This window comes from Zalophus californianus, chromosome 12 (genome assembly GCF_009762305.2).
Source record: "Zalophus californianus isolate mZalCal1 chromosome 12, mZalCal1.pri.v2, whole genome shotgun sequence".
Lineage (NCBI taxonomy): Eukaryota > Metazoa > Chordata > Mammalia > Carnivora > Otariidae > Zalophus > Zalophus californianus.
This window is the reverse complement of record NC_045606.1, coordinates 36218897-36244568: the sequence shown is the minus strand read 5'-3', so window position 1 is coordinate 36244568 and position 25672 is coordinate 36218897. Positions and strand designations below refer to the sequence as shown.

At 39.8% G+C, this 25672-nt stretch overlaps 1 protein-coding gene across 1 annotated transcript in view; it reads left to right on the top strand.

The window, feature by feature from the left end:
* The first annotated feature begins 2803 nt into the window (after window positions 1–2803).
* CALCR (calcitonin receptor) overlaps window positions 2804–25672 on the top strand; it is a 154470-nt gene continuing 131601 nt past the window's right edge. Inside the window, exons 1-2 of the mRNA XM_027574017.1 lie at window positions 2804–2819; window positions 3010–3230. The gene's annotated coding sequence lies outside the window, so the exon portion shown is untranslated. The remainder of the gene's footprint in view (window positions 2820–3009; window positions 3231–25672) is intronic.

Genomic DNA, 25672 nt, shown 5'->3' with positions numbered 1-25672 from the left:
TTCATTTTTAAGATATAGCTTGTGCCCACTACCTTGATTTCAGAACCCATGAATAGGTCTCATGGCATTTCCAGAAAGTGCTAATTACTCTTACTAGACCATCCCCAGGTTAATATTTACCCTCCAAGGATCTGTAACAGTGTTTCTACATAGAACATATTTTGATAGTGGTAAGACAGCAGTAGAGTTAAATTGCTGTAAATCCTAAGTGCTTCTAATAGGTGTAGACCCTTTCGGTGTCAATAAACACCTGATGCTGATAAAGCTAATTTTGTCTTCTTGAGAGACAGGAGGACCTCATCTTTGATCCCACTTGTACCATGTCACCTTCCCTGAAATCTCCTGCCTACAGAGAAACTCTCCTTTTTCTCCTATTATTATCTCTAATAAAATTAGCACTTGGATCAGTCCAGGTCTTGCTTGGATGCTTATACAACACCCAGCTTAGGGATTATAACATACTTCTGCCATTTTTCTCACTGATTTTTAGACTTCGTCTCTTAGTGGAGGGCTGTGTCCCACACATCTTCAGTAGCTTTACCAAACCAAGCCCATCTTGTTCTCGGAATACTGATGGTCAAGCAGTGATGTAGGCTGCCCTAGGATTAACTTGCAACAGAAAAATCTCTGTGCTTGCTCTGACACACAATGCGGAGGTCAGCAGCACCCTCCCCTCAACAAAAATCTCTCTGATGCAATGTTATTTCCATGATTTGGGTTACAATGAGGAAATTCTCAATGGTTGGCCCCCAGCAACTGACTACGGTAGATACACAAACTACTTTAATAATTTTCTGCTTGTTTTCAACAGAAAAAGGGCAATTAATGTTCTGAAAGAGAATTCTTAAGGGAGGGCATGGTCAGGTGTAGGCTGGTTAGTAGCAGCTGGGATGCAGGAATCTATTGAACCCAGGACAGATGTCAAAGCACAGAATGAATGTTCTTATTAAATCCTGAATTCAGAAGATTTCTTGTGTTTTATTTTGTGTCACTATATGTGTGTGTATGTGTGTGTTTCTCTGCAAGATATTTCTCCCATTGCCTGGGTTCCTTTCCTAGTCTCATTTTTTACTGCTAACATCATTCCCATTTAGATAACGGGAATGAAGGGACTGTAGAATATTCCCCTGCAGTGGGGCTGTGCTGTAGGGTTTGAATACATGGTGAGTCACACAGCCCTCTGGGTCACCAGACTGGAGGTGGCAGGGAAGAAAGGGGGGGGGGGGGCTATGGAGGGAAGAGAGAGCCTGGAAAAACAAAACCCGTAGAAGGTCTAGTGAGAGAGCGGATCTGCCCCGAACTTTGTCTTCTGTTGGGTCCCCTGAAGACCCCCATACACAAAAAGTGGGGTCCTTGAGGTCCCCAGGGATGCAGAGTGGAAGGTCAAAAACTAGGACAGAGACACACACACCTCTTTGCCTATAGTGACTAACCTCTCCAGGGAAGGGATCGGAGAACGGATGGGTGCAGGTTGCAGTCCCACTCACAGAACACTTCTGTCTCCTAAGTGCTTAGGAGAAACTCGGACTACCAGGAAAGTATGCTGTATTGCCGTCTGGCTTTCTTCCCGTCCTATTATGTTGTTACCATCACTTCTTTTGCCGAGCACCTGGTAACCTGGATGGTGTATGGCCACCTTGCAGTCCCGGGACGCGCGAGATGCCGCTTTCTTAGCCCAACACCCCTTCAACAGAGTTAAGAAAAAAGTGTCCGCAGCTGCCTTGCTCTATCCAGAGGTGGGCTAAAGGATGTTAAGGGCTGTGCGTCCTTGGAACCAACTTGCCCGCCTTCCAGGGCGCTCCAGCCAGCCTGGTTTGCGCTTTGCCTGGAATCGGATTGTCCCGGGCTCCTGCTGGTATCCAGGGCTTTAGGAGGGAAGAGAGAGGAGTCGCAGTCCCCAGTACCAAGTCTCGCACTCCAGACCCCCGTCTTCCAACGCCGTCCTCACTGAGCTCACTCACCCTAGGTTACTGTGCCCACCATCAGTCCCCTGTGTGGAGGGCGCTGTTCCCCCAAATGCAGCCTTCGCCCCCAGCTCCGGACAGCTATCCAACTCCGAACGCTCTCCCAGGGTTTGCCGGACCCCCATGGTTCCTCTTCTTACCTCCTGTCTCCCGGCTCCTTTTCTTGCCTCCTCTCGGCACCTCAGCTCCTAGCCAACCGTTTTCCCACCCATCCTCATCCCACTTTCACTACCTCGCCCACTACCGACCCTCTCTCCACAGGCTCTCAGGTGGTGCTGTCCCCCGAGTAGTGGCTGAAGGAGCCAGGGTGGCACGGTTTCTGGGTGTGGGTTCTTTTGGAAACTCACCTCCCTTCGGAATTTGCATCCTCCGGGGAAGGGACAGGGCTCCCAGAAAGCTGCCTCCGGGGACTGGCTACGAATCTCCCATCCCAGACTGTCGCCCCCCCCCCCATTCCTCCCTACCCAAGGTCTAACAAGAGTCCCTCTCCCGCTCCCCGTGTTTACGCCGCGTTTTAGTCTCCGGACTCGGGGGGTGATCCCCAGCCGGGACCCGAGCAGGGCAGCTGCCGCGGGCGTAGCCCCACTTGCGGGCCGGGGCTAGAGGGGCTGGCACCCAGGCGCTCAGAGCTCTCTTGCTCGCCCCTCCCTCTCCAGGGACCGGAGGGGGCTGGCGGGGGCGGGAGGGCTCGGGGGCGGGGGGCTGGCGCTCATCAATTCCGCTGCCACCTCCTCTGCAGCCCGGGGGGAGGCGGCCGGGGGTGGGGCGGGAGCGCGGGCGAGGATTAAGACTCTTAAGTCAGGAGAAGTTTGCGCACAGCTCACAGCTGGGCGAGGGAAGGAAGGCGCCCGGAAGGTGAGCCTCGTGGACTTTGGGGAGGTGGAAATAACGCATGGGGAAAAAGCAGTTACCTTTTAGCCTATAATACAAGCTGGTTCTAGGTATAAACCATCACTTAAAGCAGAAGTAAAGTGTCAGGAAATCGGGAGGGGGGCAGGAGAGGGAGGGCTCTGGACTAACGCAGTTTGCTCTCACGTCAAACTAGGAAAGCCAGCCCCCCAGACACTGGGTGGGCTGCGCCGCGCGGCTCGCGGACCTTCCTGGGTTGGAGAGGTGCGCACCGTCTGCACCTCACCCTGCGGCTGGCATCTCCTGCTCAGGAGATGGGCGCTGTCGCTTGAGTTCCTGAGTCTCTGGAGCCATCACCTGCGGATGTCCTTCGCTTCTACTTGAGCTGTGCCCAGCCGTCCTGTGAGACTATTCCAGGTAAGGAGGGTCTGGGAATGAACGGAACTTAAAGCTTTGGGATGTTCCCCGGGATGGTTAACAGTGGAGGGGCACAAAATACCTTGTTTTTTTGATTGCAAAACTGGAGTTTGATTGTGGTGCTTGAGGTTCAGATGTAGGGTCAGCTGAGTCTCAGTCGCCTCACTTTACCCTTGATTAGAGAAAAGAGAGTTGTCCTGGGAAGGTGCTACAACTTAGGATTTCATATTGAAGACTCCTGATTTTTTGTGACTTTCTCTATGTTACTAATATCAGTTTTCTCTCAAAAGTTTTATTTTCCAACTTATTGGGTATGAAAATTACGGGGCTGAGAGTTGTGGATTTTTTTCCAAGAGGTGTTTATTAGCTAACAAACAGATAATATCGGCATCTATGTGATGTGTCATGGTTGTTCTGGATATTGGAAATGAGTACAGTGGTGAATGGCGTTGCTTGTTAAGTCATGTTTTACAGAGAATTATTTTTCCAACAATCATTTATGCATAGCAGCCATTCTTCACACCTATTAGGGAAAATATGTTGTGTGCGTAGTTTCCAAAAGGGTACTCTTTTTTCATGATGCTCTTTCCAAGCCTGGGTGAAAGACATCAGGAAAAGCTCTAACAAATTAATTCTTCTTCCGGAAAACAAGTCATTTTCCTTGAGGTGCAAGGAAATCCAATCAAAGTCAAAAATCAAGAATCCAGTTAGATTTTTAACCCATTGTTCAGGCTTTACTTCGCAAATCTACCTAAGTTCTATCTGAAAGCTTTACCTAACATTATATGGTATATGCAAGCCTAGAAGGCAGGGTTCCATTTGCCGATCTTCAGGAGACCCCCAACGATTTGGTGGCTCTAGTTAGCCTAAACCAAGACATCTGTTCAAGGCTATTTGTTGAAAATATTGGGTGATGGAGAGTGAAATGTTCAAAAGAAATCAAAGTGTGACCATGTATTTACTGAAACTAATCTTTAAACAGCAGAGTGTCCCAGTTTGAGTGTGTCTTAAATGATAAGAAAAAGTAAATATTTTATACATTTGGGCCACTTTGACTTACCAGTAAAGACAAAGTAGGAATGCTTTTTAGTATTGGGGGATTTATAATAGCATGTTGCTAGCCTACTATGTGTTCAGTTAAAGAACTCAGCTTTTAAAAGTGGAAATTGCTGGTTTTCTACACTAGCATTATGAAGGGAACTAAGGTGATTGGATTTACAAACATCTTTGCAGTTTAAGTCAGTATTCTCAGTGGGTACTCCTTTCTACTCAATATTTTAACATAGCCGAAAACATCCGTCAGCTGGGATTTGTTTTGGTTCAATGCCTCTAATCTACAGTTAATTTTAGGAACTATAGCCACAAGAATAATATTCAGTCATATTGTAAAATGCTCTAAGATTATTTATTGACCACACCAATACACTGAGTAAACATGAAATCCTTATTATAACTTATTCACAAGAACATATAAATAATCTTAGAGTTGTATTGTTTTCATGATGCTTGGAGTTGAAGAAAATTAGCTGATATAAATATGGCTTCTGTTTACCATTTTGTTATGTTTTTGGATTCCAGATAATGAGTGATGATGGATGGATAAAGGAGCATTTGCCTCAGTCAGTTAAAGAGATGGAGCTAAATCTTAGTTAGCATAGTATGTTGTAGCAACTCTGTTCTTGGTGAACTTCTTAGACTCTTTAAATGTTGACATGAATGAAGATATTATCTAACTGTTGGTTTTTATTACAGTAAAAATAAATTGGAAGTAGGAGATGTGATATTTTCAATGATAAGCTAAACCAGTGTTCTCAACTCAGGCTGCAAATTAGAATCAATGGGAGAGCTTTCAAAAAAATAAGTCTATCCAGACCCTTCCCCAAACCAGTTAAATCAGAATATCTGAGGAAGGGGGCCCACATGTTTATTTTTATTTTTGTTTACATGATTTAATGTGCAGCCATGATTTGGAACCACTGATTGAGATGGTTCCCATCGGATTTGGTAGAGCCTGTTAATTTGGGGGGGTCTTGGTGAAAATAAATGCCATATGTTCTACTGTAGGTCTAATCTTTTTTTCTTAAAAAAATATATATCTAATTTGATTTCCCAATTAGAAGAAAAAGAGGTTTATTTTCCCTGATGGTAGATGTTTAAACCATAATAGCTTCCGGGAAAAACATTTTTTTTTTCCTCCAGAAAGCAAGCTATTGAGTTTGAAGCTTACCTGACCATCCAGAAAATGCTTCAGTAAATTAGCTCTAGCTTTAAGAGATGTTGGAAATAATGCTTTATAAAACATAGAATTTGATTTCATTTTTTCTAAGACCCGAATGATGTGTAATGTGTAAATATGTACCCTTTTGAAGGATAGGAGGAAAATACTACCATTCTCTTTGGCACACCAACTAACGTATCCTGGATGTCAACTATGTTCTAGCATTTTCACATAAATTATTTTATTTAAGGCTCACAATAGCTTTGTGAGGTACCGGCTATTATTTTGATTTTACATTTGAGGAAATTAAGGACCCATTAGGTTAGTGAACTTGCTCAAAGCCACAGACCAAATAAATTTAGCATGTATTTGAACCCGGGTCTTCTTATACTGTTATAAAATATGTACTTATGTACATTTTTTAAATTTAAAGGTGGCATTTTTTTAAAAGCAGTGTTGGTTAAGAGCACAGATTCTAGAATGGCTCTGCTTGTTTTTTAAGCCTGGCTCCATCATTTTCTAGGAAGCTGTATGATTTGGGGCAAGTAATGCAACCTCCCTGTGCCTTAATTCCCTTCATAAAAGGAGGTTTCTCTAATGAGAATTAAATGAGTTAATATTTGCAAGTCACCGTGGGTAGGTGCCTGGTGCATAGTAAGTTCCATGTAAGTGTTATATTTTTAAAATGCCATTCATTAAAAATATTTTTTATTGTTTATTATATGCCACGCATTGCATTAAGCCTGAAGATAACATAAACAAATAAGTCATGCCCCTACACTCAAGGATTTTGTGTCTAATAGAGAATGACCAATACATAAATAATTGTTCCACTCTGGTGTGAGATTTTCTTCCAGTTTAATTATAATCAAAAGCATTATTTTGTGTGACAACTGTGTGCTTTTCAATGTTAATATGATCTTTCAGGGCTCCATATAATGAGTATTATGAAACCAATTGATATGTTGTATTGTCACGATGGTATTCATTTGTTTTCAATTCTATCAAAATACAGGAACCACAACAGTAATGAACATCCGTTTCTGGTTTTACTTTATCAGTTTAGAAAACTGGTAATATGGAAAGGTTTGGGGTCTCTAGAATTTTATTTTAGAGGTTAACAATTTAGAGGCAAAGAATTGGTAGAAAATGTCCTTGGAACCCATTCCTCAATACTTCTAAGTGCCATCTTCTTGAATTGGTTTTCTGAAAAGAATGTTATCTGATTGGAATGTAGTTTGGGGTTCTTGGGGGGTTGTTTTGTTTTGTTTTTGGAAAATCATTTTAGGGTAGGAAATGTTGATCAAGGAGTCCAGTGAAAGGTCTCTAACACCAGGCTGGCTCGGCAAGAGTATTTCACTGGAGCTGGCTATGCTTTTCTTACCACTGTGCCTCGGGCTTCATGCCCCTGCCCTGTGCTGCATGATACCTCCAGGGCACCTGTGAATACCTGCGGTCTAAGAGTCTGTCTTTGTTCAAATGAAAAGCCTCTCTTTATTAAAAATAGTATATAAATTGGTATTCTTTGTCAAAGAAGAACACAGTACTCTAAACCTAAGGCGTTATTTCTCAAAGAAATAGAGTACCTAGCTCGGTGAAATATTTTCTGTTTTTGCAATCAGTATTTAACCATTCTATCTCATTGAAATTTCTGTTTGCAAATGTCTGTCTGTCTTCTCTTCTTATCAAGTCTCAAGGCTATTCCCGGTTTTTCCCAGGGATGCTGCATTTTTCTTCCTCCTCCTTTCACTGCCATCCCTTTATTTGGATCTTATTATTTTTAACAAAATAATTGGATATTCTCTTAATATTTGGTCACATTCAGCCTCTGTGACGCATTCAGTGCTACACAACACAGTCCGACTTATTTTCTATTCTAAGCTCCCATTTTGTCATCCTTGACTCATAACTATTCAGTAATTGCTGAGGGACCATAAGACTTAGAACCCCCCTCTTTAGCCTGACATTTAAGGTGTTTCACGATATAATTCCATTTTATCTTTCCCATCCAAGTCAAGTGGGAAACCACAACAACTCCCTGATTCCTGTTTGAAGCCACAATGACGCTGCAAAAATTGACTTCAGGTTTGGAGTCCCTCCTTCACTTTCAACCATTGTGCCCTTGCCTGTCAACCTCAGTTTATATTCTATTGCCTCAGAATTGAGGTGGGTAGTGCGGGGAGCCCTTTCCATCCGTGGTTCGGTGGCGAAGCTGCGTTGCTTTGATTTTTGCTTCTTCCCATAGCTCTAGTCCCCCTCCCTGCCTTCGCCTCGTCTGCTAGTTCAAAATTCAGCATTTCAAATCTTACCTTCCTCCATCCTGCAAAATGTCTTACTCATTCTCCCGTAACACATCCAACAAATGTCCATCCTTACAGCTTTGTTCGTACTTTTAAGCTCAGTGCATATTTACTAAATGCTTATTATGTCCTAGTCAGGGGATAGTGTGACAAGTTACAGTTCCTGGCTTCCTGGGGACTGCAGGACACAGACAGACCAAGAGACAGTTACACAACCGTGTGGTAAGTACACCAATAAAGGAATGTCATGAATGTTCTGGAAGTAGGGAGGAACAGCACCCAGAGGGGCATCTGGGAAGCTTTCTGAGGGAGGTTGACCCTAAAGGGGACATGATTCGGCATTGATATAACAAGGCAGCATGAGCCGAATAAGGAGGGGAGGAGATGAGGTGTGTTAGAGGCAGGACATGAGACTCTAAAAAGTCCTGGAGGTTTGAAACAACATGGTGATTTTGGGAAACCATGGGCATTTGGGCTGGTGCTGGTGAGGTCAGCAGGGCACGGGTCACCAACAGGCTCACGAACCTGTCTCGCTTAAGGATTTGCATTTTATCATGAAGACAGTGGGGCTTCTTGAAGGAGTTAAAGTAGGGGACTGAAATAATCAGATCTGCCGTTCTGGTAGATCACTGCAGTAGGAAGATAGGAGGGATATTAGATTGAAAGAGCAATGGATACAAATTAACTGGAAGCCCGGAGCCTTATTGCACGAACAGAGGGGAGAAACAGTTAGGGTCACCTTGTGGGAGATAGAAAAGGAAAGAAAACAATCAGGAGATTATTGTTAGGGATAGCTTTGGTGGAAGTGGGTAAGTGATAGAAATTGGAGGTGGCATGAATGAGGGAAATAGCCGATAGTATGATCAATTCTAGGTTTCATTCACAAATAATAGGAGAGATGGACATCATTCACATGGACAAGGAATATTTTAGGGACAGAAGGTAAAGAATTTAATTTGGAACGGGATGCATTCAACTTATTCATGTATGATGTGCAGTAAAAGTAGATACAAAAATTTGTGGCTGGAGACAGAATTCTGTATTAGAGATATGGATGTGGGAGGCATAAGTCTGTCTCTCTATTTCAGCCGATGGTATAAGAATGGAAGATTTCACCGTTGGAGAAGTAAAAACTGAAAAAGAGAAAGGAAGGGGGGGGGGAAACAAAGCCAGGAACTTTTTAAAAAAAGAAAAACATCTAAGACAGAGTCCCAGGAACACCAGTTTTGTTTTGTTTTGTTTTGTTTTAAGGGACAAGAGTCTGCATAAAAGATGGCGATTAAAGGCTAGATGAAAGGAAGAAACACAGGAGCAAGCGGTTTTGTGGAAGCCAAGGAGGAAAAAAAAGTGGGCACCTAAGCAGGACGTCACAAGTAAATCAAGTGGGATAAGAAGTGAGAGATTGCAGTTGGATTGAATTAAGAGCAATTTCAGTAGTGGGTTGAGGAATAAAGGAGAAGGGAGGAAACGGAGACACTGAGTGTCCACAATAATTTCAGTCACTTTGACATGGACTCTTTACTTTATCTCCCTTCTTTGAAATTTTACAGTCCGCTAGAGCTTAACTTAAATGCTGCTTCCTTCTTTTAGCCTTACCTGGATGGTCAGTGACCCCCCCCGCCCCCACAAGATGTAGTATCACATCCTGAGATCTCTTTCCTTAGAGCTTCTAGTGGTACCATGCATGCACACCTCTGTGTGTGTGTGTGTGTGTGTATAAAGTATTCTTCCCTTTTGTCATTCATTCATTGAAATAAACTCTCTTAATCTCTTTAATATAAGAGTGTACTGGGGGGAAAAGATGGGTTTCATAAACCCCTACCTTCCGGGATTACAATATAGAAATCCCAGTATGTCAACATCCAAATATTTCTTAGAATGTTTGTTCAATTTCTGTTGCATGGGTGAATTTTTCAGGGAAAAATATTACCTTTGAATCACAAATTATACTGTTTTATACTTGTCTTCTGGCACTTTATTCTCCCTTTTCTGTTGTAGAGATCTGCTGGTTTTTCTTCTTTCCTTACTAGATTAAAAAGGACAGAGCCATCCTCTTACCCGTATTCCACAGCAAATAGAGGAGACTTTCTCTTCTCTCAGTGAAACGAGTTAAACTTACCTAGATGTTGCCCTAGATATGGTGCTTTTTTTTCCCTGAAATTATTTTTGTCACATTAAGCCTTAAGTTTTTCCTCTTTTAAGGTATCAACTAGCTGTTAATCCAGAGATTTCAGCCCCGTCTCTCTGGCATCCTCCAAATCAGTAACCCATCCACATTTCTCACCCTGGTACTGTTATTTCCGGCTTGAGTCGGTGTTGACTTGAAGAGCCATCCGTTTCCTTCAGCAAGCCTTACCTGGATGGTCAGTGACCACCCCCTCCCCCGCCCCCAGGCAAGATGTAATATCACGTATTACATTAAATTAAATATCACATATTACATTAAAACATAGCTTACATATTCAGAACATTGTATTCATCTTAAGCATGCAGATCTGTTTTCCAACTGCCCCCCTTACACTTTCTTAGGCACAAAGTATATACCTCTATGTCTCCCATCCCTCTTGCACTAGACTGAAGCTAGTTAGCTAGTATTTATACTAGGGGAAAAGAAATGGGACTTTCCTTCTCATATTCCCAGTATGGACCAAAGCCCTGGAAGCAATTAAGTCTTAAACTGTTTGGATAACTGATCATCAGCAAGTTAATGTCTCCAAGACTTTAGGAATACAACTAAAATGATAACAAAAGTAGCTACAGTTCATTGAGCCCCGACTGTGTGCTGGATACAGAGATGCTCAGTCATTATCATGACAATCATCCAGCCTATTCCATGAGGAGACAGACTCAGAAAGCTTACGTGACGCACATTCACGCCTCTCCAAAGCACCAGGGCATGCATTTTAAACCTAAGTTTACCCAACGCCAGAAGTCGGTGCTCAACTACTGCAGTCAGATGACATTTTGATGGTGATTTGGAGAGCTTTTTGTTACGATTTGTGTATATTAATGGTCTGGAATGATCAGAGCCTTCGGTAACAGAAATAGGAGCCCCCACCTCCATAGACTTTTAATTCAATCTCTCTGGAAGCTTTAAGCTCAGCTTTCCAACCCCGTGGGGCTACGGGAGCCGTGGCTATAATTCTGACCATCACGGCCCGGCCTTTTGGAATACCCTGCAGTAGTCCAAGCTCGTGCTCTGTAGCAAGGGGACGTTCTAGAAGGCTACACACATGAGCAGGAACGTCCTGCACCACAATAAAATCGCGAAAAGTGATGCAGTTCTAGAATTTTAGGCATTCTCGCCTGACCCCAACCTAGTTTTATGAAGTAGACGTTCAATTAATTGATTATAAACACAGATGAATTTGGTGTCAGCCAAATATGAAAGCTATATTTATCCTTTCCTGGAGCCCAAAAGTAATGGCACTTACTGCAGGACTACCATAGGGGGGGAAAAAAACTCTTTGGTAATAGTAATTGTGAAAGGAAAGCTCTGCTGTTTGAGGAAATTTCCTCTCTAATGGGATGTTCAAAAAGTCAACTGGGGCAGCAAGGGAAAAAGGAAAGGCAGATTGTACTGCTGCCAAATTTAAATTTCAAATGGGCATGACTCATATATTAATTAACCCAAACTTCAGCATAATTATTTGTTTCTACCCTTAAGTCTGACAGAATTCTTGCAAGCAGGAAGAGTGTATGGTAGGAAACGTCGATGTTTACAGACATTGAGATGGGATCTCTTTAGCCCAAGATTCAAAGAAATTCATGACACAGAGAACACAATAATGCAAATTGCTTTAGCACCTCATTCCCTGGGCCTACTACAAGGCTAAAAGGTCAGGACAATATTAGAACACTTCTTCATTCCTAACATCATATAGACTGCAAAGATGGCATTAAGGCAAAAGCCCAGCAAAGTGGTGAGTGATCATTGTTGCTCGAGGGCCAATTCAGGAAAAACAAGAATTTACTGGGTTGCTTTTCTTCCCATTCAAAGTGAAAATAATTTTATTGCATCCAATGAGGAAAATGTATATTCTTGCAAATTAGATATATTATTTTAGTAAATAGAAGGTCAATGAGAAACTTGGCATTTCTTCTTAGCTACTAAAATATTAATAATCTGCACAAATTTGAGGAGTAGCAACTTGGAGTCAGCAAATATCAAAACTGGAAGCTATAGCCTCATTGAGCGTCATTTTAATTTGTTAAAGAGGCATTCCTCATATGTGGGGTAATGTCATACATTTTCTTGGTAACTAGTATTTTATCCTTATTATTGATCAGGAGTCCAGTGCTTTCTTGAAAGAGGACCTGAGGTAGAGATGACATATTTCTCATCAGTAGGTGACAGTGCTGCCTTGAGAACTCCAGCTTTCGGACTCCACATACAGTGCTTTCTTTGAAAAGCCTGCAGAATTGCAGGGAGTCGTGAACATTTGCAAAAAACGTATTCGCATGAATGTCCTCATGCATAACCACAAGGAAAGTTGAACACATAAATAAGAGAGGCCCCGCACTATATTGTGTAAGAGGCAGAGCCTGTCTCTACTGTCCCTTCTCTTCTCTTAGCTTCCCGAGCACCTCCCACTCATCATATTCCCGTTTATTCCAGAAGCCTGCTTTCCGAAGGAAAAAACCCCACTGCTTGAGTCTTTCCACAATCTCCCCCTCAGCTCCTTTTGGCTTGCCCAAATCAATTGCTTTTCTTTTACTCTATTCCTATAAACACTGCTCCCTGCCGGTAATACAGTAGTGGAATAAACCTTTATTCCCTTTAGGGAAAAAAAAAAATTTGCATTATCAGTGATTTAGTAGCTAATTCTTGAACCTGGCATTTCCTGCTGTGCGTTCTAGCAAATCAGTTTGGATCTTCATTCCCAAACTTGAACCTTTATACCACACATCAGCCTATTGAAAACCATGAGAAGTGGGCTTCACTGCATATCCACCATTTGTAATGTAGACCCCACGCTCTCATCTCTTGCCCAGCCCACCCCAGCAGCTTCCTCTGTGGCCTGCTCACGAGCCCCTGTGCCTCTCCCCCACATGTTCTCTGCTCAGCACCCAAGGTGAATCCTCAGATGTCCCCCAGATCAGGTTTCCCCTCTGTCCGCAACCATTTAACAGCTTCCAAGGACACCTGAACCTGTGCTCACACTCATCACCATGGCCTCGGTTCTTCTGTGACCTGGCAGCCTCAGCCTCATCTACCTGGACCACTCACTCCACCACACTGATCTTGATCCATCCACTGGGAGACACCACGTCCTTTCCCCCCCCGCCTCACGCCCTCCCCCGTGCCCTTCCCTCCATTGGGAATGTTCTTTCACCCATTTTCACGTGGCTGGCTGTGTCTCTTACTTCAGGCCTTAGCTTAACTATCACTCCCGCAAAGAAGCCCTCCACAGTCCCTGCACTTTCGGAAGTATGTGTTGCCCTACTGATCTCTATCTCAGCAACTTCCTTTTTTCCTTCTTAATAGTCAATGCAGTTGGTAAGCGTTTTATTTTTGTGTCTGTTTCTTTTCTTTTTCCATCACCTGCATTACGAGGTCTGTCTTGACTCTTAATTTCCAGCACTCTGAATATCTATTCAACAAATTGAAGGAATACATCCATTTAATCTTGTCCTATCCACAGCATTTCTCAATTTATGTGACCTAAGACCCTTTTATGGTACACCAACTCTTGATATCCGGCTGAAAATCTTTGGAAAATCTGCCTTTTTGAAAGAAAGTGAAGATAATAGCAGGAATTTTAAGTACTGATGCAAGTGGGACTTGGGGGCAGGTGAGCCTTTTTGATAAAATTCAAATCTCCGTGAAGCTTTTCATAGTACGTTGACCATCTGGTGTCATATCCACGCGATTAAAGGGGGCCAGTACCTGCTAAGGCAAAACCATACCCAAGCTTATAAGAGTTAATTTTAATCTATGTCACCCTTGGAGGATATGGAGTTTTTAAAAACCAAATCACTTTTATAAGTTATTGTAACGATATCTACTGTTCATGGCCTTTATTGAATCTGAAGTTTTTACCAACTATGTATTTCACCTAGCTGCCTTCTTGCCTGTATATAAAGGTAGGCATTTCTAAGTAAGAACTTTTCACAAATTATTTGTTTCAAACGAGATTTTTTAAAAATAAGTATTTCAAGTTATAGTATGCGAAACTAGCTGGAAAGAGGACACCCCTTCATTATAACCAATTTATACGTGGTAGAGTCCTAGAAATTAAGTTATGGTGTTGGGGTTGACCAGACCATAATCTAAATAGAGCCCAATGTGAAATTTTGATCAATATCAGATTCCCAACAGCGTAATTTCCAGTTTTTAAGAAAAGTATCTTTTAAAAACCTTCTAGGAAACTTGGACAAAAAATTCATTTATTGAAATATTTTAATAATGGTGATAATGGTAATAATGGTAATAGTAACACTTACATAGAACTTACTATGAGCCAGTGATGATCTTATATGTATTACATACATATATATAAAATATAAATATACTGTGGATATTAATACACTTGATCTTCACAGCAGCCCTCTCGGGTAGGTACTATTATTATCTTCTTTACACAATGAAGAAACTAAAGCACAGAGAGGTGAGTAACCTATGGAAGAACACACAGCTAATCCATGACAGCTTTGGAAATGAAATCAAGGAGGTCTGGCTCCAGGGAGTAAGTAAATGCAAAAAGGGGAATGTGCTTATTGTAAATTTATGTTAAAAGCTCAACAGACAAAGTTTGTTATTATGATGTAAAATGTCTTCAGTTTTGCATTTTTGTGTGTCTTTCAACAGCAGATCCATGGATTTCTCACTTTTCCTTAGAAAAGTAAAAGAATTAAATAATGGTTTTCCTAATTTGTTCTAAATATGAATCTCTACAGCGGTCATGAGATGTACCCATGCGAATAGTATTCCACTCTGCCCTGTGGTTTACAAGAAGAGGAAATTGTATTTTGCCAAGTTGACACCTCATTCATAAAAAGCAGAGTCAAATTTAAAAACTCAGTCTGTTTTTATTATTTCAAAGGTACAATTTCTGCTGCAAAAATGCAAAACACACCTCTTAACAAAATATGGTTTTAAATAGAATTTCCAAACTATATTTTTATTACTTCCATGAAAATTAGTCAGAAACCCATGATATATATGGTCTTAATGATATGGGGGGAAAACGTGGTCTAAAAATGGCAAGTATAAATACATTGAATTTTAATTAGTCTAAAAATGGTCAAGTTTCCTATTCACTCACTTGGAGATGATGAACTTTCCAAGATCTATTTTGGAGCATGCCAATTCTTTTCCATGTGTTCTAAGTGGTCTCATTTCCCTATGTGATGACTATGTTGGCACTCGGAGTACTTGTGCAAGGGGAGAGATCTGATCAGATACTCAAAGGAAAATCTGTGTGTACTTCCATGTTCAAGATGCTCAGCCATTTGCAAGTGATTCTTATTTACCATCTCCAATCCGTTTTAATTTATTTGCCATATCCGAGGTTATTTTATTTTCTAATATTATAGTCCTTATTTACTGCTCTTAAATTTTTCATGCATTCTGTTGTGTAATGTGTTTTACTCTAAAGCTTCCCCCCCCCCTTTCACCATTACAGCTCATTTTAAGAATAATGAAAGAAAGAATGGGAAAACATGTGTCAGGGATATTTCACAGAATATTGATCTAGAACCTAACTGCTTTACATTAGATTATCCAATTTCCCTGTGAATCAAGTCATTTTTCCAGCAGTAGATTATCATTTTAGAGGCCAGGAAATGAATGCACCAGAAAGTGAGAAGCTTTTATCCTCCAAAGTTGCAAGAAAGTGTAATCAAATTCATGGAGAAAAAGAATAGAAGAAAAAATGTGTGTATAGTACAAGGAGATAATTTTATACGTTTTACTTCAATGTAGTTGGAAAAGAAAATCTACTCTTAACATTTCTTCTGTCAATTTGACATGATGCTATATTCTAAGCACTAAAGAAAAAAACACTTCAGGATCTTTGCCCTTTCTCAACCTCAGAATATTACAGAATAATATTTATATTGCCCTCAGTAATGCAAAATATCCCCTTAGGATAGGGAAAAAATAAAATAAAAGCATTTGGTCTTTAACACAGAAACTCATCTTGAATGCTTTTGAAGATTGATCAGTGTCCCTAATAGAAGAGGACGGGTCATCATTCCATTCAGTTTAGGTAACCCTCAAACAAGTAAATTAGTCAAATCAATTTAGCAGAAGCCCAAAGGTTCATAAACATTGCATTATAGAATTAATTTATACCCTGCCTAAATTTTTCCTTTCCAGAAATCCAAAGTTGACAAACTTAGAAAGGTTATGATTCAGAGCAGACTGACTGGTGATAGCATGTTGAACCTCGAGAGATGAGACAGAGCCTACTTTCTTTGCTACTTCTCTCTTGATTTAACAGTCATGGATTTTTCTGAGCTCCCCGCCCCCCCCACCCCGTGCCACCTCTTAGCATAACAAGAACAATACATTTGAGCTCTTCTTCATATTTGTTGAAAGAGCCCACCTCAAAAGTTCAGGATAAAACCTCTAGTTTTAATACACCAGGGTTTGCCAATAAAAGTTCTCTCTCACCATCAGCTTTACATATGTATACCCATTCCCAGCCTTCATTTGGATTTTTAAGTTCTACTCGCGTTAATTTATGTTAGTCCATGATTTAATTGTATATTTGAGGAATTTTCAAAAGAACATAATACCTCCCTATCATGTTTCCTCTTCTCACTTGTAGTCTTCTAAAATAACCTTGTACCATTCCCTACTCCTTAGTACACATGTTCTTAAAGATGATTAGAGCAGATATTAGAGGTCCTAATCCAACTCCTTCATCATATAAATGAAGAAATTAAAGAGACAGGACTTCTCCAGTCTCCCACAGGTGTATCAGATCCATCCCATGGTGGATTCAACAATTTTAGATTTGAATAGAGAGATGTGTGTTGGAAAGAAAATAAGACATTCTTCATTGAGGAGCCACGATTATATCAATATAACAATATAGGCTGTTTATCCCTCCTTTTGACTCTGTCACTGTCCAGAATCTCAGACTCCACCCTAAAGTGGAGGGTCAGGACCATGGTGACTAGTGGGTGAGAGGTGTGGGAGATACATAGCATCTTGGGTGACTTCCTGAGTTGCCCAGGTTGATGAATACCTAAAAATATAGATTTAGGTAGGAAAGAAAGCAAGCTTATGGTCTTACCATTACTCATCGTGTCCAAGCTGGGGATTTTTTTATTGTAAAGCTTTCATCTTTTGTTTCCTCTTCATAATACTTTGAAGCAGAGATCCCAAATAGACAACACTGAGTTTTTTTAAGTGATCATCATGCATGTGTTTTGCTTTTAGGATTTTTCAGTGTGCTTGTTTAAAACTTTCCCAAGGTGATATGCTGATGAAATTGCCTTCATTGCATTCAGGACATTAAGGGACAAATAAATGGAACAGGTAACATGACAGAGAGACTGGGTGGAGCCTGGGACAGAATTCCAAGTAGGGCGCCAAAGAGGGGTTGGGAGGAGCCAAAGGCAGTCTGACAACTGTGAATGCTCTTCGGGAGTAAGGAGGGGAAATGTCACAAGAAATAGCAATGACTACCACTTTTCGGGATTCTGATACACGCCAATCTGTGTGAACACATGCATCATCTCATTTAGGCTCCACAACAACCCTGCAAGCTAGTTATTTTTATCTCCATTTTACAGATGGGAAAACTGAAAATCAAAGAAGCTAAATAAATTAATAATAAGAAGAAATAAGAATAAAATAATAATAATTGTTAATAATAATATGTTAACACTAAGTTAATTTTGAAACTAAAATTTTTGAGAGCTAATTATGTTGGTTCCTGGACAAATTATCCCATTTAATTTTCACAGTAATCACAGGCATTATAATTATACCCATTTTGCCTGCAGAGAATGGTGAGGTTTAGGAACTTAAAGAAAGGGATATATCTTGAAAAGGGAGGATTTAAGCCCGGACAGCCTAACTTTGGAGCCTATGGTTTGAATCGCTATTCTGAACGACTAAAAGCAAGCATGCATTCTCACCTAGGTCTGTTTGCTTCCCTTCCACAATTTTTCGGCATCCTTCGTGGCTTTTAAAATGATGGTCTTCAAATTTGGTCTGATGACGCATGCTGATCCATGATGGAGTTTCCCTGTCAGGCAGCGAAGTAAAAAGATCGAAGACAGTGTCAAGAGTTTCTCCTACCATTAAGTGTGGTCAGTGTCAAGGACCACACTTTGTTCTGAGATTACATTCTTCCCTTTCTGGAGCAAAAATACCCCTTCTTTTTATCTAATGATGATGATGATACTTTTTAAAAAACCTTCTTTATTTTAAAATTATAAATTGATCAACCCTATGCCCCCGCTCCCTCACATCAGGGACAATGGGCAAGGAATTGTATGTATTCATAAAGTTTAAAATTTGGGGCTCTTTTAAAAAAGGAAAAGCCTGCTTTTAGGGAATGAAGGGCGGTACACGAAGCAAACTACAAATTTGCCCGAGACTAACCCTTATGTTTGTGAGTATCACTTTATAGTTTTTAAAGAATTTACAAAGAAGCATGTTACCCTTAAAATCATCAGTGTATAAATCTATTTTTCTAGAATAGCACACTCCATACACAAAACACCTGAGCTTTGGTGGACTGGTGTGTACACAGTCTAGGAAATGCTTTCATATTCAGTATCTCAATTGACCTGTACACAAACTTCCCGCCACTTTAACAGGAAGGGTATTGTCTTTAGAGAGCACAACAGGATATATTCCTTATTAGTATTGTTTGGCCTCTCTTAGCCTCAGTTTCCTCTAGGAAAGGAATTATTTCTATCTCACAGGACTATTTCATGGATTTTTAATAAAGTAGGAAAAGTGCCACGCATGGTATGGTATAAGGCATAGAGCAGTCAATAACTGCTCTTTATTCTTATAATTATTATAACATTCATTTTATAAAGGAGAACACTATAGTTCATATGAAAATGAGCCAAAATAGTTCATCTAGTTAAGTAGTCCAGTGATAGAGTTGGGCTTGAACCCACTTAAATCCATATGCCAAAGCTTCTTTTGCTTATTTCTCAGCTGGAATTCTGTGTGAATCCCAAACTTTCTTTTCACTATCCCACACCACAATTCCAGTAATGGTAAAAACCTGAGAAATGCCTTTGATTTAAATGTGCCTCCATCATTCTGTAGATGATGCTGTCCACATGGACACAGCACATAAACTTCTCAGAAGGAAAATCAGATGAGATTTAAAATGATTTATTGTATATATCAGTCCAATAAAACTAACATTAAAACAAATACAAGTCGGAATGGAAATTGTAAAGATCACCAGATGGTATGAAAAGTAAGATCCTGCAGTGCATAAAGGAGGCAGTAGCCAAAGGTCATCAGTTTAACGGGAAGATAAAATTTGAAAGTGGACCCATAATTTTTATATCTATAAAAAGGGCTCATTGTGTGACTAGTGCATACCAGCAGATATATTTTCCTAAATTACAAGACACTGGTAGTCAGTGTGTTGTTTGTTTTTTTATTTAAATTACCTGGAGAGTGGCTTGATCTCCCTGGGCTAGAGAGTGGCTTTAATTGTCAACGGAAGATTAGGAAAAGTGGGTATCTCACTGATTCCTTAGTCAAAAAAGCTTTGTTTTCATTACAATCATAAAGAATAAGAAGTTTCTGTCTTTTTAAAGAGAAAGGAGAAGTATGACATATTTCAGCCCTCAGAGGCCAGCAAATGAGGAAGGAAAGCCAATTCCTTTTCTTTTCTTTCAGAGGGATTTTCTCCTAATGTAGCACACTCTAATTTAGAGTTCCATCTCTGGTTTTGAGTTCATCAGAAATCTGGATCTTAGATAGCTGCTTCTAATATATTCAGAGACAAGTGTAGACTGAATATACACTGTGTTGTGACAATGCATATCTTGAACTTAAAGAATGTAGCAGTTATTAATTGAGTTTCATATCTTCCTGTGATTTAGGGTGCAAATTTGCAGCAGAGAGTTTGTCACATGGTGTGTCAGCCACCAGACGGGGACGGTAACAAGGCTGGATCTCCAAAGGGCAAGTTAAGAGTTATACAAGAGATAGGGACACCAGTGAGAGTGAGAGACAGCAGGAGATAATGTTTGAGACTCTTACCTGCTGTGCCGATTTATGAACATGGATTGAAAATATTTATATTCAAAGTCCAACATATTTCTTTAAAGATTAACTTTCCTCCATTAAAAAGAATGAGTAGAACTATTCAAAAAACTTTTTTTTCAAGTACCTGAGTATCTTGCCAGCAACTCACCACCACCCCTAAAGTGACAAGGTGGAGAGAGTCAGAGCATATCGTTTTGGGCCTTGCAGGTTTATTTCAGGTAATGGAAATATTTTAGATGAAATAGTCAACTTGACTTATAATACCAATAAATCATTTTGCTAAGCCACAAAAGGGCAATGGCCTCGGTACATAATCCATGTGGATGGGGAAGGCACTTCTTTTTTGTCTCTACTCTACATCTTTTTTTTTTTTTTTTGAGAGAGAGAGAGAGAGAGTGAGTGAGCATGGGAGCAGGGAGGGGCAGAGGAAGAGGGAGAGAGAATCCCAAGCAGGCTCCACTCCCAGAGCAGAGCCTGACTCAGGGCTCAATCTAATGATCCTGAGATCATGACCTGAGCCGAAATCAAGAGCGGGACGCTTAACGGAATGAGCTACCCAGGTGCCCTTACTTTTTTTTTTTTTTTTTTTTTGTAGAGAAAATGCTGAAGATCCACTTTCTTTGCAAATTTCAAGTACACAATACAGTATTATTAACTATAGTCATCATGCTGTATTTTAGAAGGCACATCTCAATAGGCAAGCTGTGGAAAACCATGACAGCCTAGTTTTGCTGAACAGCAGTTGTGGGAATGGTTTGTTGTCTTGGGGTCTGGGGCTGGAAGCAGAAAAGTTTGGCTTATTAGAATCCAATTAAACAGTTCTGCCCTATGGACTGTGTATGTGAATCTTGCTAAGAAGGAGGCCCTGTAGAAAGTACCTAACTTGCCTACCAATTATTAAAGTTACGGTTTACTGCCAGTCTTACAATATTTTCTCAAATAATTTGTCTCAACTTCTCTTTTATACTCATGACATAGAAGTTGATGAGGGGGACAAGGATTTTATTGATTGTCAGATTTTGTAACTCCCCATCTCCCCTTCTTTTGCACTGAAACAGTAGTTCTCCAACTTCAGCCAGCAACAGAGGTACTTGGAGGGCTTGTGAAAACATGGATTGCTGTTCCCACCCGAGTCTCTGATTCAGTCTACGGTGGGGCACCAAAATTTGCATTTCTAATAAGTTCGCAGGTGATACAGGTGATTTTAGTCCAGCTATCAAGCTCACAGATACCTCTCAACAGGCTCTCTTCCCCATCCCTTCCATAGTTCAAGGGTTTTCAGTTTAACTACTTCATGCCCATGTCTATCCAGCCTTACATCAGCCTGAGCATTTCCCTGGCCAGTGTCAGCAAAGCATCAACAACATGAAACCGTCATTTTGAGTGAAGCACTTCAGAGGCTTTGCCTCTTCACTGCCCAGGTCTCTGATATTTTCTTTCCTTCCAATATTTCCAGTACTTTCTTTCCAATATTTCCAAACTGATATCAGAAATAGCCGGGTGAATAGGAAAAATGAATGGTTTTCCTCCCCTATTTTTCTTCATTCCAGTTAAATGTTAATATAATAAACCTTTTATTATTAAAATAAACTTTTACTTAAAAGATTATCAAGAACAGAAAGACATATGAAATCTTCCCTCTGCTCTGAACATCTCACCAGTTTTTGAGAGATACAGAAAGAAACTGAAGCTCTATTTATTTCAAATGGCATTCGTCTAGCTCACTAAAGGTGGAAGTTCCAGGAAGAAGGTATTTGTTCTTCCTAAAACAAATAGCAGAGTAAATAATATCCTTTTAACTAGTTAGTACAAATAAACACACAATTGCCAAACCTTCGTATACAAAGAAATAAAGATCCTAACCAATATCACTGTTCTTAAAACTACTAGAGCTGGTGCAGTAATTATATAGAAGGCAAGGATTGCTTTATTTTTTTTCTTAAAAATTAGATATAGGATAGTAGTTACAAAGGTGTTTATATTTTTGTTTTATGTTGTTTTTTGTGTTTACTTAACAATAAAGTTTTAAAGAAAGGCAAAAAAAATGTATGGGTATTAAAAAAAAAGACTACTAGATCTAAGTTTGTTTCTTCAAATCACATATATTGAGTGCCTACTCTGGGCTAGGTGTTGTCTTAGTCAATGGAGATGCACCAGTGAAAGACAAACAAAGCCAGGCTTCTCTGGAAGCATTCTAATGTAGAAGACAGGTGATGAGTAAATATAACCAAAAGATTAAATGGAGTTAGGGTTTTGCCTTATTGAGTGAGGGTCCAAACATAGCGTGAGACAAGTAACTAAAATGCAACGGTATTGACACAGAAAAGGATAAATAGGTAAGTGGAATAGCATGAAGAGTGCAGAGATACCTTGGAATTTGGTAGATGATGACATCTGCATTTCACATCAGTGGTGAAATGATGGGGAATTCAAAATACAGAACTACGTCGCACCATGCTCAGAAACAAACACTGGTCTAAGTGTAAAAACTTCAAACTGTAAATGTACTTCGAGGAATTTAAGAGAATATATTTGTTCATAATCTAGGTATTGTTATTCTAAGCATTATACAAAACCCAAAAGCCCAAAAGGAGGGGAGGGGTAGTGAAAGATTTGGCTGTATCTAAATGCAAAATTTCTATAAAGTGGTAATTTCTGCAAATAAATTTATAAGTCAACTAACAACATGAGAAGAGTAATTGCAACATAAAGAACAACTAATATTTATGCATATATACTCTGTACCAAGCACCATCTTAAAATCAACAAACACTGTATTATTTTTAAAACTCAAGAAAAACCTGTCATGTATGTAGTCTAACATACATGTTTTATATATATATATACACATATATATATATACATCCTTGTTTTATATATAAACAATCTGAGGATTAGAGACTTTAGACAAAATGCCAATGTCATCTAGTAAGAAAGAAGCAAAACTGGGACTTAAACTCAGATCTCTCTGACTCCAGAGTTTGTTACTAAACATTGAGATACAAAGAGCTCCTATAAATCCAAAAGAAAAAAGAAAGATAACTCATTTTTGAAAAAAATGACAAAAGGTTATAAATCCATGGAAGATGCACCAAATGGCCAAGGTCATTATAATAAGGCATTCAGCCTCACTAACAATCAAGGAAAAGCAGGTGATTTAGCATTACTTGTCAAAATTACAAATGCTCATATGCTTTGGGCCAGCATTTCTATTTATTATCTACTGTAGAGAAATGGTCTTTCTGCACATATCCTTCAGTACCTCTATAATGTTCCTTGCAATATTATTTGTAATATTTCAAAGATTGGTATTCCCTAAACACTAATCAATAGGGAATAGTTAAATGTATTATGGCATACCTGTATTGTGCAATACTATATAGCCATTAAAAATAATGAAGTAGATCTGTATGCACTAATAGGGAAAAGTGTTCATCACATATTAAGAAAAAAGGAAGTTTCAGGAGAATATATCTAGATAGATAAATAGATCCTGTTTTGTAAAATTATACATTTTACTCACATCTATGTGCACAGAAAAGTATCCAGAATGGTAAACTTCAAATTGTTAATGGTTCTTACTTCTAAGCAAGTAATATCAGAAAAGTAGGATTGTTATGAGGGAGAACTTTAACTTACATATTTTAAAAACAAATTTTAATTAAAAAGTAAAAACATATCAAAGACATTCTAAGTAAAACAGCATAGACCCTTTCCTTTTGAACAAGATCTCTGAATGCAAGGAAAATACTTCCCATTTATATCTGACTGAAGGATTTCAATACCCTTGAGTGCCTCGCTGTGCTTTCATACCTTTCCAAGCCACTGATAATAAAAGCCATCCAAATTCCATTTCCATGTTCATCCTCCATCCCTACTCTGCTGTTACAAAACAAAAGCTTGCCCTGAAAAAAAAAACAAAACCCACAAATTTAACTATCCCCAAATATCTTGGAGACATAAGGATAACCTTAATGGATTCAGAAGGAATTACGTGCCCATGTTAATTTTCATTTTTTGTTTGCAGGATGTAAAGTATTTGGTTAAGGTAAGCCATGCAGTATGAAACTATCTGCTCCTAGCATTTGGCCACTCACCTCTGTTTTACAGATCAATTTCATTCTTTTAACGATTAGTGAAAAGGACCTCAGTGAATATGGGATGTTTTAATTAGATTAAAATTGAGCAGAAATACTTGTTCATTCGTTAATGAGTAAGATAAACCTTGTCTTCCTACCAATTAGCTTCTAGTTTCGCCTCTTCACTGTCAAGTTCTTATTTATCAAGACCTGTTTTTAAAGATAAGATTTCAGATTAGACGTTAGCTTGATATTTCTACCTGTTTTAATAAACCTGTGATAAGCTCAGTGCTGTGCTTAATCTGTACCCCTTTGGTATAGTCATTGACCTGTATCAAACTATTTAACAAGTTTGGAATACAGTATTTCCCCTTTGATAAATTCCTATCCCTTCAAAACTACTTGAAGGGAGACATTATTCTAAATGCTTGCATTTAATGCGCTCCATAAGTGATTTTTGCTGTTAAAACCACTATCAAATTTATTTGGGGCTACCAGCCCTAGTCCCATCTAGGCTATTGCAGATGATCCCAAGGGTATACAGGCCTGTCATTTCTTCTTTACAGCCCGTTTGAGGATAATAAGTCCCTCTTTCTCTAGCCCACCCCCAGTCCCTAAGGGCCCTGAGTTAACAATATCTGCTTTGCTTTGGAGCACGGAGGGCATGGAGCATTGCTGGAGCCTAATCAGATCAAAATCCTCTCTGACTGTCAAGTTCCTGACCTTCTATTCATCCAGAAGTTTCTCCAGCCCCATGCAGAGTATTGACACCTGAGTAATAGTTGTGTTTGACATTCTCTGTCATCTGGCTAGGACCTGCCTGCGTAGAAATTCCCACTAGCCATTGAGACCTAGCAAGATGGGACCTGACAGTTATCCCATAACCACAAGGACCCTCAGTGTAGCTAAGTGCAGAGACTCTGGAGTCAAGGATTCTAAGATCAAGTCCTAACCTTGCCTGTTACTGGCAACATGGCCTGAGGCAAACAATTTAACCTTCCTATGCCTCAGTTTTTTCATTCATTCAACCAGGAACACTAGTTCCTACCTCTCAGAGTTATTGCGTCAATAAAGATTGAATGAGTAAGACTCTTAGCGCAGTGTCTGGTACAGAATAAGTGCTCAAATATTAATGATACTATGTATTTTATAAAATGACATGTACTTATGTTTGGCCTGGCAGTTGGACTGTTCACTAGCTCTACCTTTAGAATTCTGCCATTTGTCCCATCCCTGCAGCTGAGACTTCCCTTTGGAATAGACTGCTTAGCTTACACTAGAAACAGCCTGCTGCTACTTGGTCTTAAACCTCCTGCTTTTCCATAAAGTATGTCTTAGCTCTCCTTTTTAACCATTGCAGAGGAATGGGACCCCTAGGGGGTTATTGCTCTCAGGGCAGAGAAGACAGAATGGCTAGATATTCTGCTCTTCCCAACAGACTATAGTTCTCTTATACCCCTCACTCCCCTAGGTTGAGCCAAATTGTTCTTAGCAAAGGCCGATGATAAAGATCAGTCTCTTTTTGGAAAGAAATTATGACCGGATCATCTTTAATATTAGATCACTCCTGCCATCTAAGTGTTATTTCTTGATCTCTGTGCATGTAGATTCCTTTCTTTGAGAAAAGTGTGCAT